General features: G+C 36.5%; 1 pseudogene across 1 annotated transcript; it reads left to right on the top strand.

Annotated features, from left to right (window-relative positions):
• The first annotated feature begins 5,419 nt into the window (after positions 1 to 5,419).
• On the top strand, positions 5,420 to 13,474 carry LOC306863815 (glutathione hydrolase 1 proenzyme-like; annotated as a pseudogene). Its single transcript has 10 exons — positions 5,420 to 5,570; positions 6,987 to 7,076; positions 7,430 to 7,622; positions 7,807 to 7,905; positions 8,645 to 8,724; positions 9,476 to 9,625; positions 11,512 to 11,648; positions 12,527 to 12,726; positions 12,843 to 12,965; positions 13,212 to 13,474. The product of its transcript is annotated as a glutathione hydrolase 1 proenzyme-like (transcript).
• Positions 13,475 to 15,317: the final 1,843 nt, after the last annotated feature.

Below are 15,317 nucleotides of genomic sequence, written 5' to 3'. Positions count from 1 at the left end.
ACGCCCATATCTCACTCGCTGTCCAATCAGAATACTCGATTCCCACATATGTTTACAGGCGCCACGGCTCCGCCCATTTTTAACAGCTCAGTGTTTATGATGGTATGTAAATGTATAAGTATTTTTTCCCACGCAACTATATTCTTAAAATATCAAGAGAGTTTTTTTTTTTTTTTTTTGCTATTTCAGCAGTTAGAGATCCATCCGAGCTCGATATATAGGTCTGGATCGCTAAAGACCCGAATTAGGGGTGGGCGATATGGGAAAAATATCATATCACGATTTTTTATAGAAATATCACGATTCACGATTTTTATCCCGATTCTTTGTTAGTTTTACTATTTTGGTTTTACAAGTTGTCTGAGCATTACAGCCAAACTAGAAAGACAAAGATGCATGGCAGATATTTAGGCCAAAGTGGGTGAAGATAAAAAATCTTTGTCATTATTTTATTTTTCTTATTAAAAAATAAGAACAAAGATACACATTACAAATACACATAATATACAAATAAAACAAACAGTGCTTTATATTACATATTTTGTTTATATTACGTATTTGTAATATTTTTCTCTTTGCGTTTTGTTGTTTTGTTAACATTAAATGAATAGTTCCCCCACAAATTAATATTCTGTCATCTGTCTGTCAATTCTGTCATAATGTTGTATTTTTATATCATCATTTACTCAAAAGTTGTTTTAAACCGGAATGAGTTTCTTTCTTCTGCTGAACATTTATAAATGCTATTTTGAAGAAGGTGGAAAACCAAACAGTTGCTGGTCCTCAGTGACTTCCATAGGATTTTTCTTTCCTACTATAAAAGTCAATGTAGACCAGCAACTGTTTGGTTTTCCACTGAGTAAATAATGACAGAAATTAAATTTTAGGGTGAACTATCCCTTTAATGACAGTCGACAGCATGTTTAGTGTCCTGTCCCTTTAAGAGCTGCACGCATCTAATATACAGACACGCATCCGTTTCTCTCTTAACTATTTACTTTCATTTTAGAGATAACCAACTCAGTCTGTATGTAAACCTTGTGTGTTTTGACAGTATTAGCGCAAAATATAACTTAGTTGAGTAATCAGGCGCTGTTAGACAGGCGTTTTAGTGCGCGTGCTTCAGGTGTATGCGCTCAGAACAAGCGCACGTCAGACCAGCGCGCGAATTAAACATTTAACCAGCAAGGCTTGTATGCAAATAATGTACTTTTGCGATCGCGAATAAGTGCAGTGTCCTGTCAGAGTAACTCTACTGCTGTATGTCGTGTTGTACAGTATATAGAGACGGCGGCGCCAGAACTGTATTTGACAATGTGCGCGGTAGCGCGATACTACGATATTTCTTCAAAAGCAGATCGTGGAGACATTTTTATGGTCCACGATCAAAAATCGTCATATCGCACACCCCTAACCCGAATATGTAATAATGGTTGGCAAAACATTCATGCATTTAAGGGTTAAAACAACATCAAAACTGTGTAACTTTATGGAATAAAATGTCGACCAATGAAGAGGTAATAATGACTGTCAAGCTTTGGGGTGTTGATCGACTCCATCTACGTTTTGATTATCATTCTGAATCCAATTCATAGTCTTTTTTTCAGCTTTTTGTTCAAAATGTTGTTTAATTCTTTATTTTTAATTTATTTATGAAACTTAACCACATTCAAGTGTTTTTAAAAAAAGAATGCATGAAACTAGAGTAAAATGTTTTTGTTTACAAGCAGATAGCCTGTTCTATCTTTTGATGTTTTGTGTTCAAATATTCATACAACAAAATATGTACAAATTAATACCTAAATAGGGACATAGTAGTATACTTAAAGTATGATGTAAAGTTCACTTAAAGAAAACTTACGAGTATACTTGCAGTATAAAACTAGTACTAAACTAGTAGTTTACCGAGGCTATACTTCAAAGTGTACTACAAATGCTACTACAATTATTTAATTAGTAAATAATCAGTACCTATGAGTTCACTTTTAGTATAGTTGCAGTACAAGCTAAAAACGTTGACGTAAGCTAGTTGTGTACTCAAAGTTTACTACTGTTATATATAAACAGTATACTTAAATGTATACATTTATATACTAGAAAGTGGGTCAATTTAGTCCCAAGGAGTATTGAAATAGTACACTTAGAAATATACTACTAGTACACTGATATTTGTATACTTACTACATAAAGTATACTTATACTTGAAATTTACTTAAGTATTCTTAATAAAATAAACTTGAAGTATACTACTTTTTGGTAAGGGTTACTTGCGATTCTGAACAGCCGACTAGAAATGAACATTAATTAGTTTCTGGATTAAAAGAGAAAATTATTCTTGTGTCGACTTTAATCAGTTATTAATCAGTTACAGGCTATGTAACTAAATTTATCTAAAGAAGCTGTTTGCTAAATCGGGACTAAAGGCGTCCTAGGCCTACTTCACAGTATTTCAAATAATAACAATAATAATCATTTATTTAAAAAAAAACCACCATGGTGTCAGTCCTGTCTTCCTGTGTCTTGTGTTTCCCCTCCTCTCGTGCCCATATTTGGTTTGTTCCTGTCCCCGTTTAGGTTTATCAGTTTATTAGTCTCCAGCTGTGTGTCACTAATTATCTAATTTACTCCTCTGCTCGCCCTGTGTTCCCTGAGTCTGGTGTCAGTTGTTATACGTCATCCCTTGTGTTCTGTGTCTCCTGTGTTCTAGCGATTGGATAAATGTTGTTTGAACGATTCCCTTGTCTCCTCGTTCCCGGTCTCCAGAGAACGTGACACATGGATATAGGCTATATCATGGCATAACCATTTAATACCATCACCATTTTTTTTTTTCTGTATGGTTAGGTTTTTGTTAGCAGCAAAACAAATTATGCAGTAAAATTATCACATACAGTACAAATCATATACTGACAATAAAATAGTACAGAGACATCTATCAAATTTTTTTTTTTGGACGTGGCAATACCATGGTATTTTGGACAGTTTGTATTCACTGGAAGAGCTGTGTTGAGCAAAGGCATTGAAGAGGCTTGTTGTTAGACCAGTGTTGTTTTTTGCAGACGTCCTTCTGCTGTGATTGTGGCACAGGTGGGTTTACCATAACAACACAACCTGTGCCCTTATCACCGGTGTCCATAAAACAATTATGGATGATTTCACAGACTGATTTGGTTAAAGTTTGATGGCCATTATAGTTAGACATTGAGAGCTAGACGTTTACAGCATTGGCTCGGTCAGCCTGTGGGAAGGAAGCTCATTCTATGGGACACTCTACAAGAGGCCTGTGAAGTCTACAGGTAGGTGATACTCCATATACTCAAACCTCAACATACATTAAACTCAGAATTTTTTTAATTAATGGAATCATCACAAGAGGTTTGAATATTTTCACACAGAGAGCAAAGAGAAAAATATAAGGCGGCAGAAATATTGTGCAGCATCCTTCCCGTTGTTATGTCTTTTATATTGGAACACACTTAACTCAGAGGATTGTAATTTGTGCTCTTTTGTTGTGATTTGTAGGAGGAAATAACAGAAATCTTTTGCTCTTTTCTGTGCGTGTGAGAAAATTCTAGTCTCATGTGTGGTAGGTTTAATTTTGTTGGCTGCAGGCACTGCAGGTTTCTCTGAGATGTGCTGCAGTTCATTCCCACACACAGCACAGTCTGACAGGATTTAATGTGGACAGTAGAAGGGCTTTGAAACTATGAAAAGGTGCTTTTCTGAGGAGGATTTCACTTCATAAAAGCCTTTTTTATTCCAAGTTTTCAAATTATAAATGCATGAAATCTGGCTGCCTTTGGCAGGGATACATGAAGCTACATTAAGCAACATTTAATGTAGAATACAAAAGAGCCAGGATGCATTTTATAATTCTTTATAGTGCTCTTTTTGTGCTCAAATAATATGGAATCAGGAGTTGAATGACACTGGGAACCAATAAGCATGTGTAAAATTATCAAATGAGCAATTCATTACAAACATTTTTAATAGCAAAACTAGAGTAGAAACAGCAGCAATGGAGAATCCTGATTGGCTACAATCTTCCTCAGAGGAATACTAACAGCCAACTAACAGAGAACAATTTATTACACTTTTTTTGAATGCATAAATATGCCTCGACTATGTATTTAGCAAGAAGACCGTGCTTAAGCCAGAATTTGGCCATAGTTCAATTAAGACATTTAAGTAGCTTTTATAAATATGCCATAGATTAAAAACATTACTGGTGTGCATCTTGAGGCAAAACAATGAATCTAACATATTTTAAGATGACTCGGTGCAAGTTTCTTTCAGCTGAAATAGCCCAGACATGCATTTTAGTCTAGGACCAGGCTTAAGCCTCGTCTATGAAAGCGGGGGTAAGACATGTAGTTTCTGTGAAATTTAAATAAAATGAATTACATTCACATTACATCAGAATTTACATTATTGTAAACAAACAGCAAATATCTTAGAAAGGCCATAGGAGGAAATCACTGTTAAAATGTTTTGTTTGGTAACATCAGAGATCGTATTTAATAGCTGAATCATCCACATTTCATCCTCCCATACCACACACCAAAGAAAGATTTTAAGCATCACATCATGCAGTAATTGGTTTTTAAGGTATCAACTGCAATGTTACATTTTTGTAGTGCAGATAAACACTTTTCTTGTACTATTATTGGTTTGTATCAATAGCTCTGTGAAAAGCCATGTGAGATGAAATATTAGAATACTTTGTCAGGTTACTTAAAAATGTGCTCCAGGAAGTAAAATCCACTTTAACTGGTTTTATGTAAGTGATACCTATTATTTAATACAACTGAATCAAACCGAGCACACTAATGAACATCATTTTAAAGGTCACATCCGGTAGGAATAGATACTTGAGACTCAACACCAGAGGTGATAGGGTAAAAAGTGTTAACTAACAGGTATCATCATACTTCCCCGGTTGATTAATCATTAATTCATCAAAAATGTTTTAAATGACATGTTTTATGAAATGTTACGTAAACATGCAAATGAGGCATTATCTAATTAAATATGCACACATTTGAATACATGTCCAGAACAGAAATCTGAACGCCAGACAAAGCTAGGTTCAAACTTGTTTCATTTGGTTGACATCATAGCTGAAGGTTTCTTACAGAGGAGATTTTGGATCACTCTTTTTATCACATAAATCAGAAAATATTGTCAAGAGCCAGGAATAAAGGAATGGAATGTTTTATAAATCAGGCAAGTGGAGATTTGTGCAAAAGAAAAACAGAAACTTTGGGTACAGATGCAAAAAGATAAATTTTAATAAAATGAACAATCATATTGCACATTTTTGTCAATGCAAAATATATTTGTAGTGTTTTTCATCAAACTCTTTTAGTTGTTGTGCATACTGATATTTCAAATGATCATGTCAAGGTTTGCATGCCAAATGCCCTCTCTGTCCTCCAGGGATATCCTGAAGAGAGGCGGTGTCGCTGTAGATCCTGCCATTGCTGCTCTTCTGTGCGTAGGATTGATGAATGCCCACAGCATAGGCATCGGAGGAGGGCTCTTTTTCACTATTTATGATGCCAAAACAGGTATGCAGTCACTATTACCTGTCTGATTCAATCTGATACACCAGTCTGCACTGTCTGTGTGTACATAAAGAATTTCTGCACATACTTTAAGGATCTATTTTTAGCATTTAATTTTTTTAAAATATAATTTACATTTTAATAATATTTGCTACATTTGTTTTAAAGCTATTGCATTTTTATATTGTATTGACAACTTTTAGTTTTTATGCACACTGCATAAATAAAAGGTCAATTATGGTAAATAATATAATATGTAATGTAATTTGTGTGTGTATACACTGTAACTGGGTGAACGAGACGTGAGACGTGCGGATCCATTTGCAAGCTTTTATTAATAAACAGAAAAATAGCAGGCAGGGTCAAAACACCAGCAAACGGGTATGGCACGGGCAAGACACAAGAGTAATCCAAGGGCATGCGTGGGTCCTCGATCGGCGAACAATATCCAGAGGGCTTGAGATGAGGGGTAGTCCGATAACCTGAGCAATAATCCAAACGAGGTACACACAGAGTCCGAAACGGTGAGACAAGGGTAAATCCACGATACAAGGGCGGGAAACAGGAAACGAGACCATAAACAAAACAAACTAAACTTAGAGAACACAGAATGGCTCGGTAAGGCAGCTAACACTTGGAGAGTGTTATACACAGAACCAGACTCAGAGCTTGACATACACACAGCAGGCTCGGTAAGGCAGCTAACACTTGGAGAGTGTTATACACAGAACAATACTCGGCAAAGACAGAGAGGAAGTTCAAGGCTTATAAAGCGTGTGTAATCAGTGCAATCAGCTGTGTGATCAGAGCAGTGTGAGTTTGGTGACAGCTGTGTGTTGTCAGTGCAATGGATGATGGGAATTGTAGTTTGTGGGTGAAGTGCAACACTAGTGTGGTGCAAAAGTCAATGTGATGGAGGAGTCACCTCTGGTGGTGAGTAAACGGAAGTCCACAGACCAGATTCGTGACACACACGCACACACACACACATATATGTATATAAATTATAAATATATACTGTATGTATGTATATATATGTGTGTTTTATGCACACACTGTTTATAATTTAATATAAAAGTAAGTTTTATACATACTAGTGAATTTAAATCTATTTTTATATTTTATTTGTTTATTTTTAATATTTATATAAAAATGTATGTATATATACACATAGTTAGGAATACAGTATATGCATTATTTGCAATTTTGTATTTATATATTTTCATGCACACTGCATAAATAAAATGTAAATAATTGTAAATAATACAAATGTTAAAATGTGTCTGTGTACATATTTTAATAGTTTAATATATTTTATATTATTTTTTTATTTTGTATAATTATATAATAATAATAATAATAATATATTTATATTTTTGGATTTGTTTATATTTATAGATTATTACTTTGATTTTGCAGGAAAAGTCGAAACCATCAATGCACAAGAGACGGCCCCTGCAAACTCAACCAGAGACATGTTTGGAAATAGTACAGACCTTTCCCAGAAAGGTATCTTTTAACTACATTGCATTAACTGGGAAATCATTAGTGAAACAGGATTTACACGATTAGTGGCCTTGTGAAATGGTGCTAGCATGGAGAGATAAGCATCAAAAACTATTAACACAGTTTCAACAATCAATAACTCACAGTACATCAGGCTCTACATATGGTTAATATAGGACTTTTCCAGGAAAACCACTGAAAACATTGTACACATGGTCGCATGTCACAAGTCATCAACTGCCATATATTATTTTTAATTGCAGCATTTTTGTTTTTCTTAAGTTCAGTGTTTCAGATCTGTTGGGGGTTTTAAATAATAAAACATGGAATAAAGTGTTTAAAACATTCATCCACAGGTGGTTTGTCCATTGCTGTTCCTGGAGAGATTCGGGGGTATGAAATGGCCCATAAATGGCATGTCAAGCTTCCATGGAAAGAGCTGTTTTTACTAAGCATACAACTGGCCAGAAACGGCTTTCCTGTTGGCGGAGCATTGGCAAGTGCCATTAACTCAAACAGAAACATCATTAAGGGTGATAAGAAGTTATGGTTAGCACACATGGAGCATACACAAATATTCTTACTTTTAACAAGGTGCACAAAGTAATTTGTCTTTGACAGTGGGGTGACATTAGGGGGTTTTATATTATAAAAAAAAATATATAATGTAATTTGTAATATGGTATATCCACTGTAAAACCACTGCGTTTATGCACTAACATTTTCGGTTCGGTTCTGTGTTCTGCGATTCCACCGGCAACATCCTAAAGGAAAACGACACCATCACCTTCACAAAACTGGCTGACACTTATGAGTTCATTGCAGATAATGGGTATTACGTCCGCTAGGGGTGAGACGCAATAAATAATAAAAAACAAAAAGACTTCCAGCAGGCCGTCAGATCAAAAAGAACCCGAACAAATCACAATAAATTATAAAGTAAATTTATTATGGATTACAAAAGAAGATAAGAAACACCAATAATTAGTGGATCTCCCAAAGAGACCCACAACCCAACCAGAAAATCATTAAAGCAATACAATTAAAGCAATACAATTAAATATAAAATTAATTAATGAAGTGGCATTTTTCGTCAGAGAGACCCAAAGCCAAAATAACAAACAAAACCCAATCTAATCAAATAAAACGGCAATATAAATAACCTACCCCAAAGAAAAGAAAAATAAATACAACCAACCTTACCTAAACTACTCTAAACATAAACATCATGAAAAATGAGGATTAAATCAAAAAGGCAGGTCTCTCCTACATTTCTACCACATTCCAAACTAAGCAACAAAGAAAGAAAAAAAGACAAAAGAAACACTAGAAACACATTTGGTCTGGCGGCTAGCAGGAAGCCCGGAGCAGTGCGACCGGCCCGATGTCACACCAACTCGCTTCTGAGAAACGGAAGAGGCGTTTTAAAGGAAACCGCCAGCTGATCATCCAATTACCGTTGCTAGGCGGCAACACTTAGCAAATCAGCGGCGATCTGAAACTCAAGAGAAAGAAAACATCCAACAACATATAAACATTATAAAACATAATTACACATAACGTAACAATGGGCCTGATGCTTTCTACAGCGGACAGCTTGCTGAGAACCTTGTGAGGGATATCCAAGCTGCAGGATTTTATTCACACATATGTCTATTCCATTATTTGGCATCAATAACTCATAATCTGGACTAAATCAAAAGTGTGGTTGTATGACGTGATTTAGAGGTTTTCAAACTGTACCCCAGAGGACCTTGAATGTGAACTATGTGAACAGCAACAAATAAAAACACAGTATACATACACATACACTGTATATGCATTGCTTAAATTTGAGTTCTTATGCACAATGCATATAGATAAAATGTAAATTTTTATTACAATGTAATTTATATGTTTATATGGATTAAACATAATTTTATTTATTTATGAAGCACAAACCGCACAAATAGGGTCTGTATTACTTAAAAATATCATAATATTTAAATGTCTGAAATCCCCTGAGCTAACCCTAAAACGTTTCTCGAGTCTTCTTTAGTCTTAAGCCTTAAGTCAAAATCTTGATCCAGGAATACATTCTGCTAGTAAATCACTATAAGCATAGAGCCACATTTTTTAGTTCCTGTCAGATGTACTTGACTGCCCATATTAGTGAGTTAAAGATGCTAAATTGTGCAGTTTCTAGGCTTCTTTTGTGGCTGGCGTGTTGTGGTTCATTGATTTCCAAATATTTTACATCCCACTAATTCCTGCAGTGCTGTCAATAGTCCACCCAGGCCGAGGTGTTGAAGGATAACACACAATTGGTTGTTAATGACTAAATCAATAACTCTGTAGGTTTGATCTCATTAAGTTGCTTAGCATCATGTGTAATACGGGTGTCTGCGTCGTGTGTGTTGCAGATGGGATAATAACTCTGGAGGACTTGAGCAATTACAAGCCCTTGCTGGATGATTCCCCCCTCACTGCCACTGTGGGTGATTACACAATGGTGACACCAAACGCACCTGCCAGCGGCCCAGTCCTCACGCTGGTACTCAACATCCTGAGTGGTAGGTACAGAGTTCACACACTGGACAGCCTATCCAGGGCTGCCTTTCCCAAAAGCATTGTGACCCTAGAAGATTGTAGAACCATTGCCAACAATGGTCACAATGCAGCCCAGGACACACATTAACTATTCATGCCTAAAATTGCTTTTATATATAGGGGCATTTTATATATAGCCTGCAATTTCAATAATATAGGCTAAACTAAGGGGTTTTTCTAAATATTATTTTGAAAGAATATTTCTGCCCGCTAGAAAAACCCCCCCACACAAAACCAAAACGTTGAAATGGTTCCAACATGTCACGCAAACGGTCATTGGGATACTATTAGTTTTTTTTTCTATATTTTCCGTTTTCGTTTTAATTTCATTTATGATTTTGTAATTATTTTTTTTTATTTTTTGTCATTTTTATCATTTTATTTTTTTAAATGTCTGTATTTTTTTTATTTATTTTTTATTTCAGTTTTAGAAATGAAAAATTGGGCCTTCAACTAACTGAAAAAAATATTCAACGTTTTTTTTTATTTGAATTTATTTGTTACGTTTATTTTATTTCAAGTAACAAAATTTTTTTTCTTTATGGTTTTAGTTTTACTAAACTACCCTGACCCAAACTCAATAGCGATTTTAACAACCAATTAATATAAGTCTGTATAGTAGGTTTATTGTTCATTCAAGTTGGACATTTCCAAAAAATGACTCACTGTTCTGATTCAGCACTGACAATCTTTAATGTGCTTAACTGTTTCCTCATGCCGAACAGTGACTTCAGAACATCCCAACTTTTCTTTGCTACAAGCCATTAAAATTCCTCCACCCTTCGCTCCTGTCTCCCACACCAACACTAACGTGGGCTGTTTGCCACTAATTGGACACAAACCAAGCATGGAAAAATCCATGCAGTCAGTGTGTTCCGACCCTTTCCTTGGGGTTCCACCAGTAGGGGATACTCTGAAGCAGCCTGTTATCTGAGATTCATCAGCTTTGCTTTCTTTCGGCGAGCTGGACGCTCTCTATGGCTCTGTGTCTTGGTCTTTTTCAGACACCCACTCTGTAGCTTTACTGATGAGATACTTAGTCATTAAGTTGCTGCCAGACAGGGCACGGCTGTCGATAAACACTGTTAGCACTTGTTTTTTTCCACAATTTAGCTTGATTTATTCAGTCGTTATGGAACATCTTCCATGGTGAGTCATTCATAATTGTTCAATTATTTCAAATAGACGGGTCTGGCATGAATGGTCGAGACAATTTGAGAAGTTTTCAGACACTAAAACGGGGTCAGTTGTCCAACAGTAAAATAATAGTTGACCTAAAAGTGAAAATGACAGCACCATTTACTCACTGTCATGTAATTTCCTAAACCATATCACTGACTTACTTTAGTGGAACACAAATGAGATGTTTTGCAGAATGTTCTGCAGCATTTTCGGTCTTTAAGAACTGAAATTTTCCATAATAATCACATTTGTGCTTCTGCATATTCAGATTTGATTAGATGAAAGAGAAAAACAATTGCATTTGGCTTCACCACAGATTGATTACCCAGCTAACAAAAATGTTCTAAGAACGTTTTGCTGACATTCCCATTATGTTATCAAAAATGTTATTTCTGAATGTTCTCAGAACGTTCATAACGTCCAGTTTTTGGAACTTTTTTTTGGGGTTATGCAATCATTAATTAAACATTCCATTGTATCATTTAGCAAACATCATGGGAATGTTACATTTGAATGTTCTCTGAACAAGTAAAAGGCTTCTGAAGACCTTTCTATGGCAGTCGTCTTGATGATTGGCAGTTCTAGCCATTTATATGACAACAGTTAGCATGGTTGAGTAATCACAGAATGTAGTGAATCTAACTGAGCCCTCATTCTCTTTCCTCAGGTTACAACTTCAGTTCAGACAGTGTCTCCACCACTGAGAATAAAACCCTCACCTATCATCGCATAGTAGAGGTGTTCCGGTTTGCGTATGCCAAGAGGAGTGTCTTGGGAGATCCAGAATTTCTCAACATCTCCAGTGTAAGTTGTAATGAAAGCGATACTTCATTTAAAAAAAAAAGAAAAAAAAGGAAAAAGAGACATTCTGTCATTTACTCATCCTCATCTCATTCCTAACCTGTATGATTTACGTTCTTCTGTAGAACACAAAGATATTTTGTATCATGCCTGTTTTGTCTTCCTTTTTTTCCAGTATTTTTATTTTTGATATTTCTATATAAATTATTTAATTTAATTTCAGTTTTAGTAATTTTAGAACTTTATTTTATTTTATAGATTTTTTTATTTATTTTATTTTATTATATTTGTTGCCAATGCAACATTTCTTAAGTTTAAGGAAAAAGTTTTTTTTTTTATAATTATTATTATTATTTTAATATATATTATTTCAGTGATCAAAACTGATTTTTGATGAGTTTAGTTTTAGTTAATATTAACAACACCATTTTGGACTGGACTGATATTATGTGACCAAAAACAGTTAAAACATTCTTCAAAATATCTTCCTTTGTGTTCTGCAAAAGTCATACAGGCTAGAAACGACATGAAGGTGAGAACAGAATTTACATTTTTTGGATTCCTTTAAGTGACTTTTTATCAGAAGAATATCTCTAAACCTCAACCAACATGCATTATCTTAATGTAAAAATGCTCACATGTGTCTTCAGCAGCTGTACACATTGACACAGGCGCATGTTCGCCAGCTGTGATCAAAGCCATTACTGAAAGCGGCGTGCTGTATCTCACACTAATCAGAGAGCATGAAAATAGTGCGCTATTGAACGGCTCATTGTGCGTTCGCCCTTTTGATCAGCTGTTCTTTCAAGCTGTAGATTACTGTGCCGCCAGCAGGGCCGCAATAATGATCTGCTTTACCTCCTCCTCTTTCTCGCTGACAGTTCATCCAAAACATTACCTCGAAGGACTACGCTGACATGATACTCCAGAAGATCACAGATAATATGACTCAGCAAGAGAGCTACTATGAACCCGAGTTCTACCTTCCCGACGATCACGGCACATCACATGTGTCAGTGGCGGCAGAGGACGGCAGCGCGGGCGCCGCCACCATCAATATAGTGAGGCATCTCAAATATATGTCATTATTTATTCAGAGTGTTTACACTTTTTAGGAAAATCAGCTTCTAATTGACTTACTTATTCATTTAATATTAATATTTGTAAATTTACATCATATTCTTTTTCTTCTCCCAGTTTTGGCTCCAAGTTTATGTCAAATTCAACTGGAATTATACTGAACAACGAGATGGATGACTTTAGTTGTGATCACCAATAACTTTGGAGTTCCTCCTTCTCCCAACAACTTCATTGTCCCACGTGAGAAAACATAACTATTTGGCAATAACATATTTTTTGTAGTATATTATAAGCCACATGAGGCCATACTTTACCTTAAGTTTTATGCACAATGTTTTCTTATCATTACATATAGTAAAATTACTGTAACAACAATATGAAATTACTAGTAAAATGTAATTTTTTACAATGCAGGTGAGTATTTTTGAGTGCAAGCACTGATCTGTGGTCATATTTTGCCCTAAAATGAAAGTATTATAACCACAGATATATTTAATGTTGGAGTGAAGCATCACCCGGATATTTTCTTGATATTTGCTTTGGTTGTTCTGAATACACATGTGGTTTTGGCTAAACACAACCCACTCACTATCAACCCACAGGCCATTTTGGAGGGTCTTGCTGCGAAGAACCATGTAATAGAGGTGTTGAAGTCCATGGGCGTAGTGGTTCAGGCCGTGGTGCGGTACAGTGCTGGCCTCAGCGCTGAGTCAGACCCCCGTAAGGGAGGATATGCAGCTGGGTACTGACATCCAGGTACGATCCACGTCTCCGGTCCATCTGGAGGCAATAGAGATGCTACTGTGAGACCCCAAGGACACTTTCCCCTCATGCTGCTCTGAAACAACCTAGTGCCTCCATCAGAGATACAGGCGAATCAGCTCTGGACAATCAAAAGCTCTGGTAATGTTGATCTCTGCACACTCCATTTTCAGTGAATGAGGAATAAAACACATTCAAATACGCTTAACAATGGAAACACACCCTCTTTCTTCAGCTGTTTCTTCTGATAACTTCCATTCATCAAAATCTCTACAGCTCTTGTTTCTGCGGAGTGGTATTTATACGCTAATAAACGTGTTTTGATGGCCATTATGAACTTTCTTGCGTGACTTCTGTCCATACTGAGATTTACATCCTGGCAAGAGAACATTTTTGCAAGACTTAGCAGGAGCATCTCAGGGGAGGAAATTTTAATCAAGCTTCTAATAAGAGCTGAAGCATGAAGCATGTCCCACGAGTATGTGGTCCTACCCACAGGCATCGGCCCGACATCAAGCAGCATCATTAATGCTGAAGTTGTGGGGGCCAGAGAAAAATGACATAAACAGTCCTTAATTAAACTTTCAAAATTGTACTGGACTAGAAAGTAACTAATAAAATGTATGTACAGTTTATTAAATTAAAGGAAGAGTCCACCCAAAAATAACAGTTTAGTCATAACAAACCTGTATGGCTTTCTTTCTGCTGTGGAACACAAAAGAAGATGTTTTGAAGAATGTTGGTAACTGAATAGTTTCGGGTCCCACTGACTTTAGTCATTTTTGTCCACAAGTCAGTGGGACCCGAAACCATTTGTTTTCCAGCATTCTTCAAAATGTCTTGACTTTTTTCCACAAAAAGAAATGCATACAGGTTTGACACGCCATTTATTTCAGTAAATCACAGTTTTGAGGCCAGACGTAGGATATTTCAGCCTCTGCGCTCCAGAAAGGAAAGCTGATTTGCACTTTAAACAGAAGTTCACGAGTTCACACTTACATATATTTAGCACGAGTTACGTAATGCGTATTTGGCGAGTATGGTAATACGTAGTTGGCGTGCTGTCCTGGGGAAGGGCTCTGAGCTCGGGAATGGCCCGAACCCAGAGTATCCCCCCGTGGTAAGGTGAGAACTTAGTGAATTTGGTGGAGAAGGGGTGGTGGAGGGATGCTGATAGACCGTCAAATGAGTGGAGGTATGTCAGCTGTATTTATGTCTGTGAGTTGATTGACTTGATTGCGTACCACTTGTGTTTAATTAGGCTAAGTATCTGACGTGCTCCTCCCGAACTTTGTTAATAAAACATCATTTCAAAGCTTGTCGTTATTATAGCGGCTCATAGCTGTTATTAAAGGTCACGTTGTGAAGTCTGTTTAGATCATGTTTTCATATAGCAAACTCTACACAAGTACATGGACATATTTTGAGCACAGTCCCTGCCCCTTCATTTGCCAATATTTTAGCATTGTTTTGTGGTTTTCGGGGGCGTTTGTTCCCGTCGGGTGGCTTTGAGAGCTTTTGGGTTCGTGCTAGGAAAAGGTCAGGCTCTTTCACTGTTCCCGGCCCTCCCATAGGGGCTGACAATAAAGCCCTGTCACGTGGCACTCGTTGCTACAACGGCACCACCATTTAGCCCAGAGCACAGCCCAGACTTTGAGTCTAATTTTTGAGGTGGAACACAGTTTGAGACTATACAGACCCATGCGGCAGGTTCAGACATTGGCTTGCTAATGATTTTATGCCGGTTGAAGACTGCTTGTATCTGCTGCATTCACATCCAGTCAACAAACTGCAAGGCTATGGCAAATAATATTGAGTTTAAAGGTTCAC

The sequence above is a fragment of the Barbus barbus genome (genome assembly GCF_936440315.1).
Source record: "Barbus barbus genome assembly, chromosome: 45".
NCBI lineage: Eukaryota > Metazoa > Chordata > Actinopteri > Cypriniformes > Cyprinidae > Barbus > Barbus barbus.
This window is presented reverse-complemented; position numbering and strand designations above follow the sequence as displayed.